Genomic DNA, 15,186 nt, shown 5'->3' on the forward strand with positions numbered 1-15,186 from the left:
AATTAGGGTTACAGCCAGTTCATCACACTCCCACTGCACAAGGAGAGGGGTCCTTCCTCTACTCCAGTGTGGGGTCCCTCCCACAGGAGACAGTCCTCCACAAACTTCTCCAATGTGCATCCAGACTACAGGCAGTGGTTCTCCATTAACTGCTCCAACACGGGTCCCTTTTCACAGGGTACAGTCTTTCAGCCACAGTCTGCTCCAGTGTGGGTCCTCCACAGGGACACAAGTCCTACCAGGAAACTGCTTCAGCTTGACCATCCCTCTCTGAGTTCACAGGTCCCTGCCAGGACTGTGCTCCAAAAAGTTTTCACAGGCTCCTTTCAGGTGTTCACCTGCTCTGATGAGGGACTCCTCCTGGGGCTGCAGTGGAAGCTTCTGGCAGTTTCTTACAGCAGCCGCCTCTGTTAGCTCCCCTGCTACCAAAATCTGTCCATGCAAACTGAACATAGTGTTGGTATAGAAGTCTTCACGCATATACATATAGGCCCCACTCTTCAAGCTGGAGGAGAAATTTCACAGAATCACAGAATATTCTGAGTTGGAAGGGACCCAAGGATTATCAAGTCCAGCTCTTAAGTGAATGGTCTATGTGGGGATCAAACTCCCAACTTGGGCATTATTAGCATCATGCTCTAATGAACTGAGCTAATCTCATTTTGTGATTTAAAATGGTTATGTCAGACTTTGCAGGAACATGATCCCAAACTGAGTAAATGTGTTCTCATTTTGCAGCACCATCCTCCTGCCAAACTCTGTGTGTTGCACTACTGCAGTTAGCCAAGGAAGATCTTTCTGTTGTCATTGATTTAGATCCCCTATGTTTGCTCACCTAAATAAAGCATTTACTGGTTGTTTGTATTCAGCATTTTGTTGAATTGCCAACTATTAGTGCAGTGATAGCTGCACTAATAGTTGGTGTTACCATAGTGCCAGCCAAATTGCAGCAATGTTACAGGTATCAGGATACTTGCTTATTTTGAAAACACTGCACTTTTCAGATTGTGTAACTTTCTTTTGAATGATTACATGTTTTATATTCTGTATTATATATACTGTTAAAAATAGTCTAGAGCCTTGAAATACCTAACTCTTGACAGTTGCGCTGGCATGATTTTTTTCTACTGGCTTCAGTTGGAGTGACTCAATTGACAGTTAGCAATGGCTTTACAAAGTGTATTTTGGAATCCATAAGGCTCATTTGGAGTAAAAAATCATTTTATGCAAAGTAAAGATAACAGTCTTCACTTTAGGCTTTCAGAATGGTATTTTTTCACCATACTTGCCACTTGTAAGTTTCTGTTGATTACATAAGAATGTGATGTTATATCATTGGTGCTTGCATCTCTTTGTTTATTGGGGTTTTTTTGATGATGACACCTTTTTGAGTTCAGTTCAGTTACTTGGAATTTAAGTTAGAGTTAATAAGAACAGAAATACGTTCCTAGCCCTAGATCCTCAGAATGCGAGATAGTAACCAAAGCCAAAATATGGCTGAGCTCATTGATAGATCACAAAGAAAATCAGCATGAAGAGAACATTGTTATTGTCGCAGTAAGGCCCTCAAGTGCTGCTAGAACTATACTTTCCAGTTGTTGACTGCTTTAACTCCACTGTCATCTCAATGAAGTTTTTTTGCTTTATGATTTAATGTATGATCATATTCTTGTGCCCTCTTTACTCTCAGAGTCCCTAGCTTTTACTGCACAGAACAGAAAGTATTTGGCAAACAAGCAACTGGATCCCATTTTTTGCCTTCAGTCTCCGTTTCCGTTTCAGCCATGTCTCCTCTTCATATCTTCTGGCCTACAGCAAAAATCTCATGCCATTCCTTGGATGCACACGTTTCATCACTGGGATTCCCGTGTTGTCTGGTCTGCACTCTACATCAGCACATTTACAACCAGTGCATGAACATGAGGCTGAAGAAGCTGCAGTAAGTGGCGGCAGCAATTGAATTAATGATTTTTAGGATTTAAAATATAAGCACATCAGCTACCTACTGTTTTCAGGTGATAGAATCATAGGTTCATAAAATAGTTTGGGTTGAAAAGGACCTTAAAGATCTCCTAGTTTCACACCCTGCCATAGACAAGGAAACCTTCCACTAGACCAGGTCGCTCAAAGCCCCACCCAACCTGGCCTTGAATATTTCCAGGAATGTGGCATCTACAGCTTCCCTGAGCAACTTCTTCCAATGCTTCAATGGACTCACAATAAATAATTATTGCTAATATCTAATATAAGCTATCCTCTTTCATTCACCCTTATCCTATAATTACACTGATAAGAAACCCCTCTCCATCTTTCCTGGTCCCCCTTAGGTACTGGGAGGTCTCCCCATTACCTTCTTTTCTGCAAACTGAACAACCCCAACTCTCTCATCCTTTTCACATAAGAGAGGTGCCACAGCTGTCTGGTCAGTTCTGTGGCCCTTCTCTGGATCTGCTCCTGCAGGTTCATGTCTTATGCTGGAGGCCCCTCCGGAGGTGCTGTGGCCCCTCAGGCAGTTGTGACATCGCAAAGCTGGCTGTCATCAGTCAGCCTGATGCAGGTGCACCTGGTCCCACTGGCTGTGTCCCTGACAGGGATGTGAGTAATCCTGGCCCCTGTGCAGAGCCCCAGGGAGCACCACCCGGCGCTCCTCTCCACCCAGACTCCTGGCCATTGGCCATAACTCTTGAAGCAGGAGCGTTGGGCAATTCCTTACCCACTGGGTGGTCCATCCAGGGCTCTCCACTGTAGAGTCAAGGGTGCGCACAGAAGCATCAAATGCTTTGCACAGGTCCACTTAGATGACATTTCCTTATCCACCCAGGGTAGGAGGCCACCAAATATGTCAGGCATGATTTGCCCTTAGTGAAGCCATGTTGGTTACTCACATATGTAAAGTCAATGAACAAGCTTTAGTGCTTTGATGCACAAAACCAATCTTTGAAGGCTCTTATCAGTACACAGTCAGTGTCTTACTGTGCTGCAGTCTTCCAGAAGAGGTGAAAATCCAAGATGTTCTTTGGGCTGTTAAAGTTTCTGTAAGGCATTCAGCGCACATGGAAGAATTTGACCAAATTTCAACCTTGAGGACTGCAATTCCCATTAGATAAATTTCCTGTGCCAAATTTTCCCTATGTTTTTCCTTATTGTTTCATGTCAAAAGTGGTCGTGCTGTAGCTATGCACTGGCATACAATTGCCTTGCTCCAGTGTGACAACAATGGCTCCTTGCGCTGACATTATCACCAGGGCTGCAACAGCTGGAGACCACTTTATTTCCAGCATGGCCACATAAGTAGGGATTATGATCAGAGTAATGTCACAGAGGAGCACACCCACACAACATCTCCCAAGAGCAGAAAGTATTTCTGCCTGGCCTGACATGGCCTGTTAAAGGTTGCTGAGGTAGAGATGCCCTGAAGGTATGCAGAGAGTCTATTATCACATAATTGTGGTCACAATTGAAAATTCAGCTGCCTGTTTGGCTGATGGGACATGAGACCTGGGTTTTCCCAGGTTGGAAAAGTGACTTATGCACCTCTGTCCTCATGCTTCTGCAGAATGAAAGCCTTGGTCTGCATGTAGGAGAAGTGCTAGAAATTTTTGAAAGACTGATTTCACCAAGAGAATGGCAGTGGGTTTTGTGATTATTTACAGCTTCATCTAAGTAATCTAAGCATTTCTTGGGCATTCAGAAATCTCTTTTTCCGTGCATACCCTCCTCTCAGCTCCTACTGTGCCAGAAGTTGGAAGTAGTCTGGAGGACTATAGCAAGAATGACTTGAGGACCTGAAAACATGGTTGGGATGACAAGCTAAATAATTTGGTTTATCAGTTCTTAAAAAACAAAAAAGAGTGCATGGACAAAGAGTTTGCAGGCATGGTGTTGAAGAGGATGATAACCAGTTGTCTACCAAATTTATGAGGGAAGAAACTAGGATGAATGAGTCTAGTGTGCAGCACAAGATAACTGGATTTGGAAATTTTTCCCCTTTCATGGGTGTCATGGAATCTCTAGGCAGAATGCACATTTATTGTAGCAAGTTGCACAGCTGTCCCTGTTCAATGAGTTCTTCTTTTGTACAAGGTCTTGCTTCCAAGAGGGCAGCCAGGGTAGATGTCCAGGAGCTTCTTCCAGGCCTATTCTAACTGCTGTTGTGTGCTGCAGGGAGCATGTACAGGAGCAACTTTGTAATGTTGTTGGGTCACTTAAGTAGGCAGTCAGTCAGGTCACCAGCAGATCATTTCACCTCTTGAAGTGCCCTTTGCCTGCAAACCTAAGTTGTAGAACACTTGTGTGTGGGTATGCTTTTTTTACCATGCACCTCATCCTATTATCAGTACATCTTTCAAATTCAGGCATTTGCAAAAGCAACAGAAACCTTTACTTTTCTGAACTTATTTTTTTGAACACTTTTTCAGAGTTAAATGAATTCACATGGTGCCACTGACCTCCATACTGTGCAACCTTTACATCTTGATGGAGTTGGACTCCCTGTTTTGCATTTTATTTCAGGGTATTCTGTGAGACTAAGTGGAACTTACTAGGAAATTGATTTTTTCCTAAATTATTTTTCTAATTTATGTCTCTTGTTCAGGTTTTCCATTTCATCTCTGATTTCATAGATCTCTGTGTTCTTGGTCTCAATTTTTCCTGCTGAGAAGTGCTGACTGCTGTGTAGCATACGCTTTTCTTGCAGCTATAATAGTAAAAAAAGAAAAAAGAAAATGACTGTCTTCATATTAATCAGGAAAGAACGTGTCCCTGGCAGCTTCTGTTCAATCTGAGCCCAACATGGAGGATGATATAACAACTTGCAGTACTGATTTATGTGCCACATCTGTTTCTGAGGAGTAAAAACCTGATAAGTGAGCTTTTGTCAAGACCTATTTACACATCTAAAAACTTAAAGGCATTTTTAATGTATAAGTGTAGATTTAGATGTAAATCAGCATAGATCCAGCCATGCAGTTTTACATCACCTATTGTGTTTTTGCATGAAACACTGTCCTTCATATTGGGAATCTTACCTCTAGCTGTGTAGGACTATAATTCGTGCATGTGTGGATTGGCACATGTGAATGGGGCTAAGCAATCCTCAGCAGGTCAAAAGCTCTGGAGCATGGTTTTCTTTAAGGTTGGCCTCATTCTCCAGATCTACATTGCTCAGTTTTGATGATTTAGCTTCCAAAGATTATTCAGTGTGAACTAATGCACATTCTAATAAAGCTACCAGGACTCCTGTTGCTGAAGTCCTCCACGAATCTAATGCCTCTTCAGATTGCTTTCAGAAAATTTGGAGAAGTGAATTCCAAGCAATTGATTAGCACCTATTGTGGCCTGATGTCTGTCACACCTACAACTCCTGGGAGCAGGTGCTGTCTTCACATAACTGATGTGGGCTAATTAGAGTGCTCTAGGCCTAAATGCAAACTTTGCTTTGGGCTGAATGGCTTATTTCAGCATAAGCCTGTGCTCTCTGACCCAAAACTGATGAAAATACTGGGTTTAAACTAAGGGACGACTGGTTTTTGCTGGGTTTTGCACTGAAATCACTTCTTTGAAAGAAGACACCAGAGCTCTGCATGCAGACAAGCCTTTAAGCTTCAGTTTGTTTGTGTGATATACAGACCAGAGAATACAAAGGGCATCCTTATTCTCCCACCAGTCCTGATTCACACATCTCTCTTTACTTGTTGTTCTCTGCTGGACCCATGAGGTCATCTCAGTTTGACTGTTCATTTGTGACTGCAGTAATAATATTTTAGAAGATTACACATGGTGAGAATACCTGTCCTAATACTGTTAACAGCATGGTGAAAGACAGGCTGATCACCTGGCCAGGGCTGAAAGTAGACTCTAGAAGTGCTGTTTTCCTTACCTGGGGCTGATGTCATTCTCAAGTCTGTTTGCCAGTGTAACATGCTGACATGCCATCAGATTTCCAAAATACTCAGAGGAAGGATTTGCACTGACAGCTGCACTGATGAGTGCCCCTTCTGATTCCCCTCCCCCAGCTCATTAACATGCATGTCTTCCCTTATTAGTGTTCGTCATTATGTGAACAGCTGGTAACTGTTCTGTTTTTCTTCTCATCAAAAAGAGGGCTTCACAGCCATGAGGAAAATTAGTATTAGGTACAAGCAATTTTTAATTCTGACTCCAGGTTCATTAATTTTTTCATTATCATTCTCATCATCATCATGGCAAGGGTGGACAGGTAGGCTGCAGGCCTGATCCTCATCTCACTGGGAGGAGTATGAAGGGAGAGAAAGTCTTTCAAAGGCAGCAGGCTTACACCAATGAAAACTGGGGTAAGTGCAGATCAGGGTCTGGCCCTCATTACATTTTTCATGTCTGCCTTTAAAATATGAGTAGTTTCTCTTCCAAATCCATTTTAACTGTAATTAACTGTAATAAAGGGGTTTTTTTTCTCTGCTTGTATTTCTGAAATACATGCTCCACCAAAGGTTTTAAATGACCCCTCTGCTACATATCTTATAATCAAGGTATAAATTATTCCCCTCATGTATTTAAGGAGAAGATAAGAAACTAAAAGATAATTGGTAACTAGACACATCTGCTGGGGTTCTCACTTTGATTTTTCTCTCAGTAGATGACTGGTTAAGAGGGAATATGCATTTTTAGTGGACCTGTGTTCAGGATTCCAAGCAAGGACAGTCAAAATATTTTGTGAACAGTCTGAAATACTCCAGCATTTAGATATCCAAGTTCCAGGCTCTTAACCATTTTGGAGTGATATTTTGCCCTGGATTTTTAAATTACTTAGGAGGGTTATTGTGTTCCGTGCTTTTCATCCAGCACATAAGATATTTTCCATTTTCTCTTCTCAATCTATAAGCCTGAGAAAATAGTAATTTTACATATGAACCCAAGCAATATAGGCATGATTTTTTTTCTGTTGTGGGAAACTTAGTTAGATAAGATGTAGTAGAGGTAAGAGAGTATAAGAGATGGACTTTTGTCTGACAGCACTAGTTAAACTCTTTCTAACTACAAGTGCCTTTATTATGGCAGTCTCCAGGAATAATGTCTGGTGGATCTAGAAATGTGGTAAATATATGAAATTTCCGTAGGAAAGAGAGGTCTCATGCTATCTCAGGTGATTTTTTTTTCTTTTAATAGTGTTTTTAAGTTCAGGTGGGCTTGAAACACCATGTAGCCCCTCCCTCAAGACCCTCTCCCTTCCCCTCCTACCCTGGTGGAATGGGGAGAAGAATTGAAATAAAACTTGTATGTTAAGATAAAACCAATGTAATAATTGAAAATAAAGAAAAAAACCCACTAATAATAGTAAATAATAATAAGCAATAGTAGTAAGAAGCAACAAAAAAAAGTGCTGCACTCTGCAGTTGCTCAACAACCAATAACCAATGCCAGACCATCCTTCCCAAACTTAGACTAGCCCCTCTTCTGAGTCACTCCCCCCAGTTTATATACTGGGCATGACCTTCTGTCATGTGGAGTACCCCTTTGGGCAGTTTGGGTTACCTGTCCCAGATATGCTCCCTCCCAGTTTTTGGTTTTCTTTTTTTATCTTCTCACTGGCAGAGCACGAGACAAGGGGGAAAAAGGAGTCTTTGGCTTAGGATAAACAGGACTTCGCAAAAAGCCAAAACATCAGTGTGTTATCAACACCATTCTCATTTGGAATCCAAAACACAGCACTGTCACAGCTACTGAGAAGAAATTAACTCTACCCTGGCTGAAACCAGGACAAACAGTACACTGTTTTTACACTTCCTGAACATTGAACCCAACTAATAACAGACTGTATGCCAAATATTCTGCCAAATAATTGCAGAAAAGAGCAAACATGACACATATTCTGTACATAGGTAAAAATACTCTCATATGTAAAATTAAGGGGTTTTTTTCTGGAAAAATAAGGAGCTATAAAGCTCTGATGTATGAACACGACAGATTAGATCACTCTCCACTATTTTTCCAGGTTAAATACAAGTGCAAAACAGTGAATAGCCTTGCATTGAAACCAAGTAAATTCAGTATGTTATGCAATTAAATTAAAATTTACTTTGATGCCATCCGTATACTGGAAAGCATTTCAAATTTGACTTCTGCTCCCTCCATATTTCCCTCCCAATATTATTATGCTGTCATTTTTTTTTTTTTTCAGTTGATTCTAATCTCACATTCCAAAGAAAATTAGTTTAAAACAAATTGGTAAAATAGTTTTAAATGAACACAAGTTTTGAACCAGTCAGATGACGTGAAAATTAAGGAAATGCTGGGAACAAAAGACATGAAGAAAAATAATTAAATTGCGTACAGTCATCAATTGTCCAGACAAAGTCGGGGAGACACTACGTTCTCCTGCATCCTCACCTCGCGGGACGGCGTTTTCGTCTCTGGAGCTGCTCATTCTGGGCCACCAGAGGGTGCTCAGACAGCAGCATTAGTGGGAATTCGCACGTCGTCCTTTCAGGGATTTGGGGCTTGTATGCAGCTGGCCTTGACTTTAATTCTCATGTTCCTACCTGTTTTGGCTGGTTTGTTCATTTGCTTTTTTTGTTTTCTCTGTGTCTCTTTATTTAGAGTTTCTGCAAGGTGAGGGGTACTTGCTGAACGGCTTAGTTCTTCATCATCTTGGAGTTATTTTAATTTTTAATGATCAGCACAGCACAAATACTCTTACTGCATTCCTCCTCCTATGGCCAGACATGCCTTACTACTCTGCAAATGTGAAATCAGCATTAAACAAGAGCTTCCAGGTTATTAAAGTAGATGTGATGGAATCCAGGAATTCAGAACCAGGATAAGCAAACCTGTAGTACATGGCTCACTCCCTTCTCTGTCCCCTTCTGAGAAATAAGCATATATGTCTTCTCCAAACATACCAACTTCTGCTTTCCATGCAAGGAGGCATTCCATATCCTAAAACTATTCACTGTGTCACCCATACTAAAAAGCCTATGCAAATGCACAGAACTTGCATAAGCCTCATGCATGATGAGTGTTGCCACCCTTCTGTAAGTAAATTTCACTGCATTGTATAATGTTATCCTGTGTTAAAAACTTCCACCAGGTGGGAGCATTTGTGGTGACTTAAAATACTTTGTGTGTAGACACTTCTATAGTTTCCAGGGTCAAAGATAGGAAATTTTACATAATCAGAGCATCTGAGCAGCTAGCAATCAGCCTCACAGATTAGCTAGGCTTTGGCAGTAATTGAGTAATCTGTGGAACACCACATACCTAGACAGTGCCAAGAAAACCCAAAAAACGTTATTTTTATTCCCCGTTTCTGCTTCAGTCTACAGGATAAGTTGAGAAACTCTAAAGAACCATTATTTAATTAAAAATTGGCTTGAGAGATTATAGGTCAAAAAAAACCCAAACCAAAACCAAGCCCGAGGAGATTCCTGGAATGAATGGACTGGAAGGAAAGAGAGCATCCAAAGAGCAAGAGGAAAAGTATGTATGACTGTAGGCTATTGGCAACTTCCAAAGATAGGTGAGGAAAAGGAGATAAGGTCTCTAAAGAAAGCACTCCAGAAAAGTGCCTGACCAGCCTGTGGGTACAGAACTGAGTGCCTTTACTGAATACAGCTCTGCAGGCATATTGTGGATGAAATTGTTCCAGAGTAAGCCAGAGTTTTTAGTTACTTGGGTTAGAATGTAATTTTTCAGGGACAAAGATAAGGAGTTTTCTTAGAGTTTCAATGAATTCACTCCTTTTGAGAACAGATTGTACTTCTGATTCTTTTTTCATTGTCCTGTGTAGAACTGGGTATCACAATTTCTTCAGAGAGGTTTTTCTGACCTGCTGAAGCAAATGTACAGTTGTGGTCGTATTAAGTACTGATGCTAAACTACTCCTTGTACAAAGGAAGATGAGAAAGTCATCCATCTGCCTTCAGTATTTTTGATCTCTTTTATTTCAGAGTCATGTGAGTAGAAGAGCAGCAGTAGCTGTGGATGATGATCTTGCAATGGGCAGAAGTATGTAATGTATGCAGCTAGATTAATTTAGTTTTGATCATTTTAATTTTGACTCTTGGTCATAAGACAGGATAAATATGTGGTGATGGTCACAGATAGGAGAAGGTAGAACTGCTTTGGGATAATTTTTCTCTCTTGGTTTTATTTTGATAATTTCTTTTTTGATTGATCATTTTTGTATTTAGAATCCTACTTCTGGTTGTGCTCAATCAACTGGAAATCATGATTGTCCTGTGAGTGAATGGTCACTGTCACTATTGAGTCTTCCAGCAATATGGAGGACTCTGATAGAGGGGGATATTATCAGCCTTTAAAAGAACTGATTGATGGATTAGCAAGAAAGCAGAAAGCTGATTTAAGGGGTCACCCCTTAATTGCAGGAAAATTAGGCAGCGATAGCAAACAGCATAATAAAAAAAAAATCTTGGCGGTGAGAGAAAGATGGTGTTAGAAGGCAATAGTTTTACAAACTATTACTGCTGTGGAAAAGGTTTTTTTGAATAGAAAGTGAAGGTGTGACCCTGTAGACAGGTGGGACAAAAGGGCAAAAACTGCAAGAGAGAAAAAGTTCACAGAGGTGGAGAAGGACACAGGGAAGGGAGAAGCAATGGGATGAATTTGGAAGTTTGAAGGGAAACTGAGGCAGGGTACTCTCTGCAAAAGCATATTTTAATAAACATTAGTGGGTACTGTCATAAGTCTAAGGCAGCACAGTTTTTTTACTGGGGTTTGTTCCTTTCTTTTGCTGAAGTTAAGGCATTTGTTAGTATCTGAAATAACCCACTATGGAAAAACAATCCCTCTCATACAATGCACTGAGAAACCCATTATGTCATTTTAAAGTCAGATTTTAAAATGGATTTGACTTGGTTTATTGATACAAGCCTGTAAAATTGCACACAGAGATTTGCAGCTGCAAATAAAGAATATTTTACCTTCCTGACTTGCGGATGAAAATGGTTTGGGTCAGCAACAAGTTGCAAGGAGTTGTATATTGTTGCAAATGGTCTTGCTTCCCTAGGTTTTTCTAGGAGTGTTTTCCAGAAGTAGGTTGGACTGCCCTCTGATCTGTGATCTCATGTGTTTATTCTGCTACTGGAAATAAGCTGGGGAAGAATGGCAGTGTTCATACCTTTTGTCCTTGAAGTTATCACTCAACTGAGTAGTACCTTTATCTATGAGTTCTGTGAGGAGTGCTTTGCTTCTGGAGATCTCACAATCTGTGTGATGTGATTTTCCAGGCTAGGGGACCTGTGAGAAATCAGCCTGTCTCTTAAAGAGGAGCTCATTCAGTTCTTGTAAGCTGAAAAGCCATGCAGAGCAATCCAGCACTATGGCAAAGAAGGTGGTAAGATAGGTAGGACCTGGTTGCCATTCCTCCAGCAATCCATCCATACCCATTTGGAGTCTACAGGCTGGATGAACTGCAGACTAGGAGTTCTTGGCTTGGCAGATAGCATGTTGCCACTTTGTGAGTAAAACTACTGGTATGCAGCAAGCAGTTCAGTGACTCTACCCCCCAGGTTTATGAAATTGGAGGCTGCCTTCAGGAATGAGGCACAAAGGGGTAGCTGCACCTCTTTGTTGCTGCCCTTAGAGCATTATGCCTTGAACACACCTCAGCTTTTTATGCTCTCATTTGCCATGTGCAAAGGACTTCTGTGCCTTTTGTACAGATATGTTTTTAACACACCTACTGCCACAGCTGGGAAGAAGGTAGTGAAGACGCTGCTTGGATGCTTCTTGGAGGGCAACACAAGTCATCTTCATTGCTTGTGGAAATAAACAGATTGCAGCTGTTGTACTAAAGACAGGACTGTGCAGCTCAGAGAGAAACGTGTGGTTCTGCTACCACCAGATCCTTCACAAATTGGTATGCTTTATTATGCTCTTAATGGGGTTTTGTTGGGTTTGATTTTTTTTTTTTTGGAAGTGTTGCTTTTGAAGTGTTTTCAATTCCTGCTCTGGAAATTGTTTTTCTCCAAGCCTGACATAACTACAACTAATATGTAGATACCCTGAGACTACTGTATGCAAAGGATATGCAATTTTAATGTTACATGAAATAGAATGGTTTGGTTGCTTTTTTCCCTGCCAGCTGCTGGACCTAAGGAGCCTTCACTGTATTTCTAAGATTGAATCACTTTAGACATTCCCAGAGTAGCTCATTTTCCTCTGTGTGCTACACTAATTCATCTAAATGTAGAATAGAAAGCAAAAATGCCAAAAAGAGAGTCAGACTTTCTAAACTGTATTTATTTGTAGAAAGCCATGACTTGCACATCTGTAAACACTATTTTTTGGTGCAATGGCTCTGCGTTAGACATTATAACATGCAACAGAAATTATTCATTCTGCTGTGTCTGTCTCATTAGTTGTTTAGAACCAATTGTGTTTGTGCATGTTCATTGCATTATTGCAAAGAGGTGAAAAAATTAGCTTATTTCTGTACAATGAGCTGGGTAGTGGTTTAAGCAATAACATTGAAGAGTTTTCAAATGCACCTGTTAAAATATTTGTATTCTAGCAGGTGCAGAAGCATTCATTTGTAACCATAGAATTAATACACATTTTGCACATATATTGTTTTTTGCCCCAGAACTGATGAGTTTTTAAAAAGTCAGTGACTCACGTGAAGTTTGTATTCATCATAGTTACCCTGGCATGAGCCCTGTGCCTGTCCATCCATGCATGGGTGTCACACAAGTACATAGTCTGTGATGTAATAATCATCTTTGACAAAGGATTGCTTACAACATGGTCCTGCTGTGGAGTGCTCTAAAATAGTGAATTCATGTTTGTGTGTTTGAAGCATTACCCTGAGAGATTACTGGCACAGAGTGATTCATGCCGCTTCCTTCTTTTGTGCCCTAGCCAAGTAACAGCATTTTGCCAAGTATTTGTAGCTCTTGAAAGCCATGTTCATGTCTTTCCAGGATGGAAGATATTCTCAGTAAGCACACAGCCTGCCAAAATGAGAAGAAGAATTTCCCTACAATGGCTAAGATGAATACTCCTAATACTATTTTATAGCAAAATTTATGTCAGTGAATACTCAACAGCAAATTCCCAAAGCTATTATTTACTGTTCATTTGTGGGGGACAGTAAAAAGTACAGAGAACTTTGCCCGAGCTAGAGAAGACTTTTTATTTTACACTACTTTTAATATGAGTTTTTTCTGTAATTCCTTTTTTTTTTTTTTAATTTAAAGAATACAGTGCAATGAGGAATTACTGAGTTCCTTTAAACTATTTCCCAATTAGAGAATGTCTCCTTCATCTGATTCTATTAGTAGTATGGCTTACTACAGAACCAGGACTGGATCATATGATCCACCAGTGATGCTTAATGATAGAACAAAACAATGTCCTCATGCTGACCAAAGGACCTGTCCTTATGTTTCCTAAATATACTTGAAAGTAAGAAAAGCTCATCTGAAATGTAGTGAAATGCATGTTCCCTATTCTAGACAAAAATATCTCAGAATAATTTATTTTGCTGGTCTGGCTCCTTGAATTGGGCATTTCACTATTTGTAGTTCTTCTTCAGTGTTGTGTAATGTTCTCTTCTGATTTGCACTAAATCTAGAGATAAGTAATATCCCTCATGAGTATTTGCCTTGTGTGATGTTTCTGGCTTTCTAGGTCATAGTTTACAAATTTTGCTGTGCTATTTCTATAAAATTTTTATATTTATATTTAATTTTTTTTTATTCATAAGAATATAAAATAGTTCCATCTGACCACGTGTGTAACAAAAAATGGATTGTCTTATCAACCAATGAACCACTTCAAGGCAAGAAAAGAAGCTACTGTGTGTATTAACTGATGCAATTTATAACATCAGCTCATATGTACTTTAAATATTATGGAATTGACTGCATACAGAGATTACATTGTGAAAGGTTAACAATGGCAAATTGAATAATTGATACATTCTGAAGCCTATAGATAAGAGGATTAGTGAAGTATGCTGTAGCCTTTCACTCTTGTTAGCAGACTCCTGTCAAAGTCAAATGATATCAGGACTGTCTGAAGTCTGCTGGAAACTCTTTGAACTGACACCCCTCACTCTCAAGTGACCAGCACTTCTGTTTCATCCCCCAAGTCCAGGCTGAAGAAGATGGACTGGGACTGCCCAAGAACCAGCCACCTAAAAAGCAGCATAAAGCGCACAGCTTTGTCACCTTCATATTTTATATAAAATGGCAGTGAATTGTCCAGGAATGTAAATCTGTAACTGTTGTTGCTATTTATTAAAATTATTATTAGTAGTAGTAGTAGTAGTAGTAGTAGTAGTAGTAGTAGTGGTGGTGGTGGTGGTGGTAGTAGTATTACTATTACTGAATGACGTTTGCTCTCGGAAGAAATGGTTCCTTCTTAGCCACAAGCAATACGTTTCTGAGCATGCCTCACATGATAAATCTCTGTCAGGCAGTGTCCTGTTCATCCAGCTGTGCTCTACTAGACAGTATTGTTAGATATCTGTTTACTTCAGCTCCTAACATCAACCCTTAATGATTTTTTTTCCGTTTGTTCTTGTGATGGTCTGAAAACCTGTGGAGAGATTAAATTCTAGCTGGTGTATAAGGACTGCATTTAAAAAATAATGAAGGAAATGCAAGGAAAGGACTGTGAGGAAACTGCAAAAAGTCTATGTTGCTGTATCCAAAACTTCATGCTGGGGGCCCTTGGAGCCCCCTGTGTCCAGATGACCACTCTGCCCTTATTGTGATGCCATGGCTGGGTAAGATACTTCTGGGTTTTTATTGCAAAGACAGCATGGCTGCACAGAATGGCAAGAATAATTAATTCATCCCTAATTTGTCCACCTGGGGAAGCAGGGTACCAGGGCAGACTGTGATGCTTTCTTCCCTGACAGTTACTGGAAATAACTGAGCTAAGTTGATTCTGAAATTTCCAGTTGGCTGACTGATACCTGGTGCTTGTGCAGAGGTTCTGAAGAAAGAAGGTTATGCCTTCTCTGAGACTACATCAGGGCTGCTGTACCAAGTATCCAAGAATATGGCTGTGTGCAGCTGAGGCTGTAGCTAACCTCCCACCCAGCTCATCCATGCAGGACAAAGACCTTGAGAGAGTTTCAAGGTCTCTCTGTCACATGAGCTCCCAGACAACAGTTCTTGCAGATGTATGGCCACAAAAAGGGGGATGTTCTAACCTGCTTTTGAGGAAATTCCAATATAT

Source organism: Melozone crissalis, unplaced genomic scaffold (genome assembly GCF_028551555.1).
Source record: "Melozone crissalis strain CALT ecotype California unplaced genomic scaffold, PUWL_Pcris_2 ptg000005l_1, whole genome shotgun sequence".
Taxonomy (NCBI): Eukaryota; Metazoa; Chordata; class Aves; order Passeriformes; family Passerellidae; genus Melozone; species Melozone crissalis.